The sequence below is a fragment of the Equus quagga genome, chromosome 1 (assembly GCF_021613505.1).
Source record: "Equus quagga isolate Etosha38 chromosome 1, UCLA_HA_Equagga_1.0, whole genome shotgun sequence".
Lineage (NCBI taxonomy): Eukaryota > Metazoa > Chordata > Mammalia > Perissodactyla > Equidae > Equus > Equus quagga.
In genome coordinates this window covers 102592899-102601670 of record NC_060267.1, presented here as the reverse complement: position 1 = coordinate 102601670, position 8772 = coordinate 102592899, and the positions used below count along the sequence as shown (strand labels likewise).

The 8772-nt window shown below is 43.7% G+C and overlaps 1 protein-coding gene across 3 annotated transcripts in view; it reads right to left on the bottom strand.

The window, feature by feature from the left end:
• The window catches only part of NR2C2 (nuclear receptor subfamily 2 group C member 2), a 112988-nt gene extending 104216 nt beyond the window's left edge, over window positions 1-8772 (bottom strand). Inside the window, exon 1 of one of the 3 annotated variants that reach the window (XM_046664879.1) lies at window positions 8755-8772. The gene's annotated coding sequence lies outside the window, so the exon portion shown is untranslated. Of the gene's footprint in view, window positions 1-7678; window positions 7986-8754 lie in introns of those variants that run through there. The other 2 variants (XM_046664897.1, XM_046664888.1) reach the window with 2 other exon arrangements.

Here is an 8772-nt window from a genome sequence, read left to right as displayed (position 1 = left end):
CTTCTTGGCTACCCGAGACAAAGCATTTAAAAAGAATCTTCTTGGCTGGTGGCGCTAAACATAATACTAATAGTAACTAATACTTACTGAGTGGTTACTACACACCAGGCACTGTATTAATAAGCACTGTGGACAGAACACTAAAGTAGCTCTTAGTACAGAAACCCAAGGTCTTCAAAGGCTGGCACTTGACCCACTCGACTCTCTCTTGAAGATTGCCTACACACACAATAATGTTTCCTGAAAAGAACCTGATTAGTTGCCAGAAGAGCTATAAGTATCCTGACTAAAAATAACTGCTACAGAATATTGTCCTATGGTGGTTTTAAACTAATCAAGTTCAAAGACCACTAATCCTTTTTATGCAACTGCTGTGACCTAGGCAATGAACTGACTGCTGAGAATCAATAACAACAATAAGAATAAGAAAGGAGAAAAAAAGGAGGAAGAGGAGAAGAAAGTCTTTGTCTTAGAAGAACTTGAGACAGAAATCAATAACAGCTATGCAATGTAAATGATACAATGAACGTCCAAAGGAAGGAGCATCTCCCACTGCTTGCGGCAACCAATGAGGGTTTTATAGGAGGAGCTGTTTAAACTGGGTCTTGAAGGAAGAGTGGAAATTTAGCAAGCAAAGAGAGGGAAGATAGAGAGTTTTAGGCAGAGAGGACAACTCATATAAACCATCAGATATGTAGGAGAACGGCATATTTGAGGAACAGCAGGCAACCTGGTGGGGAATTGTTGGAGAGGTCAGGGGAGGAGAGAGGCTGACACTGCAGACAAACGGAAAACTATCAGAGAAATGAAGTGATCACATCTGGATCTTCAAAAAACAATCCTTTGGACAACAATGTGGTGAAGACAAAAGGAGAGACTGTACATGGGAGGCCAGTTGCCAAGTGGTGGCAATCAAGTCCAGGATGAAGGCAGAGTCTTAAACTTAACTTGAACTGGTGAAGTTTTCCTGTATAGCACACGAATGATGACAGGGCACACTACATAAAAACTGTAATACAGACCACAAAATGATGGAAGTAAAGTTATTAATGCTTGGCCTTATGTGGCAGTAGGTTTTATAACATAAATTCTTTCAAATACAAGTAGATCAAGATCATTCTTTTAACAACAAAGCAGCAGAGAACACAAGGGTGACTTTGAATCAACTCTTCTAGGCTCACAAAAACTTTTGCAAGCAGGGTTTCTTTAGTCAAGCAGGGCTACAGAGCCCATGGCAGTGAAAACTGGGCTCCTACTGTGAACACGTGAATCCCTCATGAGTCGCTAGGACAGCCCAGCTATGCTCTCCACAGCAGCAGGCTTAGGAGCCAGTGTCTCAAACAACAATAAACAAGTCCTGGGACAAGAAAATTGCCTTCCTTGACAGGAATGGATGAGCCTGCCTTTCCCTTCACAATCAACTGATTCACATCATTCATATTTATGTATTGCGTGGCCCATAATTATATAGCATTCAAAATATCTACTGTCATGATATTTTCTCATCTAAACAAATATATGGGGTTCTGAGGCTCTGGCACTAGGTTGATCTCTCTTCGTGGAGCCACCTGAGGTTACTGTGTATTTAAAGGGCCTAACACTATGCCTGGCACATAGTAGATATGAAATACATGGTAGCTACTATTGGTACAAGGAGATGGTGCCACTTTTACTTTCTCAAGAAATCTGAAAGCAGTAACTCAAACTGTAAAATAGGATTTATAATTAGGAACAGGGGTCTCATCTTGATATAGGACCCATATGAAATTTAACTATATATATGCATTATATGCTCATACAGCATTTGTAATTCAATCTGTTAAATTGTGCAACTGGGCAAAATGAAAGGGGTGGATTAGAATAAATCTCACAAATATTTAAAAATAAACCAATACCTAATACTGACAGGTACAGAATTTCTTGATAGGTACAAGGTATTCAATGTAATTTTTATGCTGTGATTGTCAGAAGTCTTTTCATACTGACGGGGAAAATAAAAACTGAAGAATTTAGATAGCCTAAGAGAGAAAAAAAGTGAGAAATACATAACTCAAGACTTGAAATCATACATCAAGACTTGAAATCAAGAAATGGAAATCAAGTGGCAGATTCAGTGTAATATAAATGTTCATCAACAGAAAAGATGCTCAGGGGGATGCCTCTAAGGTCAAGTTCAGATATACAGCCTGTCATCAGAAACCCCGCCACTATTTAGATTCAAAGATTACTTTGCTTTTGGGTCAGGTGATTTTCTGCTCTTCACAGGAAACTTGTTTCTTCCACATTACAGGTCTGGACTATAAGAAAGGCGCAGGTGGGGTGAGGAGTGAATTATGGGGAAGAGAACTGGCTCTCACCTACATGGAGTTCCTATGCTACCAGAGCAGTGCTACAATCCTGTGTGTGGAGAACTTCCCTAAAAAAATCATTGTACACTGTGGGTGACTTTCCTCACCTTACCAAGGGCCCAAGTGTAAGGGTGATATGGACTCTCTTCATTTCTATTAGTGTGAACCAGGAATAGACGGATGGAAGGAAAGCAGGACAGACTGTCTGAGCATCTACAATGTGCTGATGTGTCTTATATCAAACCAGGCATAATTTAATCCTTAACATACCTTCTGAGTAGGTATTAGCTCCACCAAAACAGACAGAAAAAAACTGAGACTCAAAGGTTTAATCAACTTGTTTCAGTCATCCAGCTAGTAAGAGATGGATCTAGGTTTCTAACTCAGGCCTCCTTGACTTTAAAATCACATTACCTCTGTATACCACAGTGCCCTTCAAAATAGTTTCCCAGAAAAAGGAAGTCAAGAAGACGTAATTGAAAAAAGTTACAGAAAACAATTTAATTATCTGAGGGAACAAATTATTTACATCAATACGCTAGATCATTTAATAACATTTATACAACCACTAATTCCTAAATATGTGATTTATGTTTCAGTATTGCTCATAGAAATTTCTGACCTAGCTCCACCAGACAGTAACATGACAGCTCTTTTGGAACTTGAACACACTTTTCCCTCAAAATTTTACCTGCATAATAATCATATTGATTAAAATAGTGAGGATAATTTTATCACCTATTTTTTAAGAAAAATTTTTTACCAAAGTACATGTAAATACAAAAGTGCACAAATCATAAATGAAACAGCTCAATGAATTTTCACTAAGTGAATACACAGGTGTAAACGCCACTTAGATCAGAAAACAGAACGCTACCAGCACCCCAAAAGTCTCCCCTGAATCCCTTACCGTGATTTACTTCTCTTCTCCTGACTTCTATTATCATGGATTAGTTTTGCTTGTTTTTGAGCTGTAAGTAATATACTTTTTGTGTGTCTGGCTTCTTTCACTCATTATTTTTGAGATAACTAGGAGTAGATAGCCCATTTTCATTGTTGTATAGAATTCCAATGTAAGAGTATGCCAGAATTGAGCCATTCTATAGCTGATGAACATTTAGATTGTTTCTATTTTGGAGCTCTTACACCTCACACTCTTATGAATGTTCATGTGCATGCCCTTTAATGCAGTGCTATCTTTTCTTCATTTCAAAATTTTCCTATTTTTAAAAATTGACTGTTTTTTTGCTTCTTCAGAAAAGAAACATATATTATAAATTTAACTTTTAATTTAAAAAACCTGCATTATATTAAACAAGTCAACAAATACATTCTAATTACCAGTCTTTTCAGCCAGGGTCTGACATATACTTCATGATACCTGCTTTTAACCTTGGTAAAGAGTAATTTTTCAATAATTCCAGGCTTATTCACTAATCAACCTAGTAAAAAGCTGCATTACTGTAGAAGCAATAGGCGAGGGAGAGAGGAGAATGAGGATGGTACAAATGACATTTCTGAAATGTTCTACAAATAATACATAATCAGATTCACTGTACAATAAACACCAGTGGGGGAAATGGTTCATGAAGCCTGCTGGCATTGTGTAACTTTTTAAGAGCCACTCAGTCTCATTGTGTATCCTTCTCAGTGGAGACCTGTCTTCCGCACAGAGGCAGGCAGTTATTGGAGTTTTAAGGTGTATGTGTGAGCAGCCAGATAAGAGGGTTTTTTTTTGTTTTTGCATAGTTTCTATGAGTACATGAACAATAAAGGTAAGTAAGGTGGCTCCCTGTAAAACCATGAAGCCTTCAAGTTTGAGTCTGGCCCCACCAGCCTCTCATTGCTCTTCTTCACTCTTCAACAGCATTCACCTCATTTTTCAGGCCCCCACACCTTCTCTCGCACCTCCCATTAATCCAAACAGGAGAGAATGACATTGTCTTTTACACTTGGAATGAAACTCCTCCTTATCAACATGTTGGCATTTCCAGGAAATAGAATCTTTGGGGTTACTGTTAAAAATAATGGAATGAAAAGTTTTTATCTCCCATTAAGGGATTCAGTCCTCTTATATAGCGGAGGAGGTAATTTTTATTGTGCCTAAAAATCACAATTTGTGCCTAAGGTTAGCTTTCATCATTATAGGCTACCTGGAGTCCAGGGGTAAATCGGAAAGGACGGTTGAGCATGTGAGCTAGCCTAATCCTTTCCCATCCTTAACAATTCACCTCCCATCCCTCTACTCGAAGACTCCCAGATACCAGGGGTATGAATCTGCTCTTACTGTCCCCCTAACAATGCCCTATGCAAATACCCTGATCTGGGCTTTCATTCTCTCTATCCACAACCCCCTTACCATCATTGTGAACTATGCTACTTGAGCTGTGTTCCTAGATAATCCTGCCTTTTGGTATAGAGTGCCTGCTACGGTAGAGTGCCTCTCTGGCACTCAGGGCACTTGCAGAGAAGCTGGGCAGCAGGTAGAGCAGCAGGTGTCAAGAGATATGGGGCAGGAAAGGCAGGATGAGAAAGAATGGTAAAGAGAATCTCAGCCTCTAGGCATGTTTGAAAGCAAGTGAAACTCCAACAAATAAGAGCATATCTTTTACAACGTGTGACAAGAGCATGAATGTGTCCATCATGTTAAAAATGATAATTATCCATGGGGGAAAAAGACGTCACTATTTAAGTTCCTTATAACCAGCAATAAAGTAAAAAGAGATATCCTAAACTCTGGCAGGGGAGTTTTGCATCAGGTGTGAGGCTGGACTTGAAGAGCTCTAAGACGGATTCCTTCACAGATTCCTCCCATGTGGTACTGATTAAGGGGACTAGTATCTGCTCTAGGAGGTGCTTTGGGACTAAAGGAGCATATGGCATATAGATAAGAGAACTCAAAGATGAAAATCCCAAATGAGAGCTCTCAATATGTGGAGACACTCAGGTAGCTAGACACATGAGGCCAGTGGTTCAGTGACAAAGTTGAAGGGAGGCTGCTCTACACAGGCCCACCTGCCTTGTTCTTTATGTCATTTGGACAACAAGTGGCCCCTACTCCTGGCCCCAATCTCAGTGTTGGCTACTCCTCCCCATTTTACAAGTGGGGAATGTATAAACCTCAGACAGACTATCTACTCAAGGCTCTGGAGACAGGTGCTGCACTGTCAGTTAACTGCGTGGACAAAGACGTTAAAACTTCCCATAAGTCCTCAGAAAGTGAGGTTATTACACATAAAGTTTTTCTTCTTTCTGTAAAGGCATGTTCATTAAAACAAAACATCAAGGTCACTGTAAATACAGCTATTGAAAGTAATAAACAACCAGTTGAATGGCATAAGACAATATACAGCTTTTTCATTAAACTATGAGTTCTTTGGTTACCCTGTGTCATTAGTTCAAGGAATCAAAAGTGTTGAACAAGTGATACCGAAAAATCCCTGAACAGCATAGAAAAGAAACATCCAAAAATAAACAGAATTAAATAAAAGTGTGACTGTTATTTTTAAAATACCGTAACATTTCATTTATAAAATCTGTATTATATAAAACAAATCAACAAAAATATTCTATTTACCAGACTTTCCAGCAGAAGCTCGATATATACTTTGAAAAATCTGCTTTTAACCTTAGTAAAGCGATTAAAAGATGATTCTCAATAATTCCATTGCATGAATCAACTTATCTTTGAAAAAATAAATGTTTAAAATTAATAGCTACAGAGACTTTCAACTCCCAACTCTCTGCAAACCCACTAAAAGCTTCTTCTCTGTTCTCTGATCCCCTGTGATAGAGAAACAAAGACCAGCATTTTTAATTTCAAGAAAATCATATTGGTGCTTTGTTTCTTCAATTAAAGTAAATGACATGATTATGTCTGGGCTATTTATTTATTAGTGAGTTCCATATGAGCTCATTAACTTTCATATAATTAAAACTGTAATTCAATTAATTATCAAATTATCTATTTCTTGTCTTAAAAAACCCCATAAATCAACACATGAGTGGGTAAAAAGGGATTCATCTGGGTTATCTTATCCATATTTATGTCTCTGGGCAGTGCCATATCTGTGAGGGACCACTTCCTAAATTCATCCAAATACTTTAACAGACACTTTATTGCCAGCACTGCTAGCTGAACTGCCAAACAGGCCCACGCAAAAAGGCGCCATTAATGAGCGGCGACTTAGTTATCAGTAATATAAATTATCGACAATTCATTCACTCAATAAATACTCCCAGGCACTCTGCTAAGTGCTGGAAATATAATGGTGAACAAAATGATTTCTGCCCTCATTGAGCTTATAGTAGGGTAAAGGGAACAGATACCAATCAAACAATCATATAATTGAGTGTAAGTACAAAGTGAGATAAAGGTTATAAAGGAAAAGAACACACTGTAAAGTAAAAGAATCTGATCTAGCCTGGCAGTGGGCATGAGAGCCAGAGCCCGCTTCCCTGAGGAAGTGACGCTTCAGCTGAGATCTGTGTGCATGTATCCACAAGGGGACGGAAAGAGGGAACAGAACTCATGTGCAGAGAGCCACATTCACATCTACCTGCGGACACGCATCAGTCTTAGTCACCTTTGTATTCCCAGTCTAGCACCTAGTGCCTGGGTATTAGCGGCGCTCCGCAAATATTTGATAAACTGAAGATGGATATAAGGCGCTGACAAAGGAACTCAAACTGGAAGTAATGGGATTTTCTGAGGCTTTCCCCCAAGTCATGTATTCATCAGCAATTCATCTGATGGCTAGACTTTCCTTGACTCTCCTCTTTCTCTTTTATTATTAAACTGAAGATTTATTCTCCATTACCCTTGTCATATTTCACACACTTTAGCCCGGAGGGAGAGTGAGATAATGGAAAGGACGACGAACTCTTTCCAACCACTCTCACGCCACAACCGGCCTGTTCTCAGTCACAGCACCCGCCTCCCCTCCCGGGCCTTGCGGCTCGCGGGCCTGTCTCGGGGCCCCTAGTCCCTCCCTGGCTCCCTCCCCGATCATCCAGCCTAGACGGTCTCCTCAGGCCTCGTTAACGCCTCATCCGGTGTCACCGCATTTCGGTCACGGAGCTGCCCACTCTGAAATCCTCCCGCGATCTGTCCACTCGCCTCCGTCTCCCGTTCTCGGAGGACAGGGACCTTGCCTAACCGCTTCCCTCGATGTGATCCCAGTGCCCCAAACTAAGCAAACGTGCTTCATCAACCAACGAGAAGAGAATTACCTCAGAGTCATCTCTATTCTTTCGAGCCCTAAAACCCTTAAGCTTCCCCTTCCTCGCCCTACATCCCATTTTCAACAATAACACCATTTTTACATTACTTTGAGGTTCACAAAGTAGCCTGGACTCCATTTTCTGAGCACAGCCCCTCAAACGATCCTGAGAAGGGAGGTCCGGCCAGGCAGAAACCCCCATTCTCGCCATTTGGCAGTCTATGAGTCGAGCCTCAGAAAGGGGATTCGCCCGCAGCCGTGCCGAGAAGACGGGCCGGAGCCCTGAGACGGTGCCAATTCCGAAAAGCCCTTCCACGAGCCGGCGCCGTGGATTCAAGATGCTCCATCACCCTTATTACTATTGTTCTATAGCAAGCACTCCTGACGCGTTCCGGGACGAGAGCGGCCGCCCGGTCCCCAGCCGCGTCCCCGCGCGCCCCACACCTTCACCCTGCCGCGCCCCCACGCGCCCCGCCCCCGGCCCCGCCCCCCGCGCCCCGGCCCCACGCCGCGCCCCGGCCCCGGCCCCAGCTCCGGCCCCGCCCGCCAGGACTCCCGCGCCCCGTGGGGACTGCCCTCCCCCGCCCGAGCCAATCAGCAGAACATCGGGGGCGGAGCCACAGGCCCCGGCCCTCCTATGTGAGCACCAATTGGTCAGCCCAGCCGTCGCTCACGAGGTCGAGCCCCATACCCACCTCCCTCCTTTTCCTCCACCCTCCCCTTAGGAAAAAACGGCGGTTGGGCCGCGGCGGCCGTCAACGGCAGGCGGGAAGCGAAGGGGCGAGGAGCCCGGGACCGGGGGAAGGAGGGACTGCGGGGAGGAGGAGGCTGAGAAAGAGGAAGGGAGCTCGGCCCACCCGGAGCCATCTCCGTCGAGAACAAAATGGCGGCGCTGGCGGGGGGCCAACTGTGAGGCGGGGCCGCGGCCATTCCCCCTCTGCCCCCACCCTCGCGCCGGCCGGGCCGGTCAGGGGGAGCCCGCTCGCTTCGCCCGGCCGGGGCGGGGAGGGGAGGGGAGCGGCCCGTCCCACTATGCAAAGCGTCCAGCGCCGCCGCCGCCGCCGCCCCGTGGCAAAGGTAAAAGGGTCGGGTTCAGCCGCCGCCGCGGCGCCTCCATGTCCGCGCGCCAGGCCCGCCCCCTCCGCCGCCGGCCCGAGCCCGCCCCGGCCCCTTTTCAATTTTACCTCAGGATTTGGCGCCAA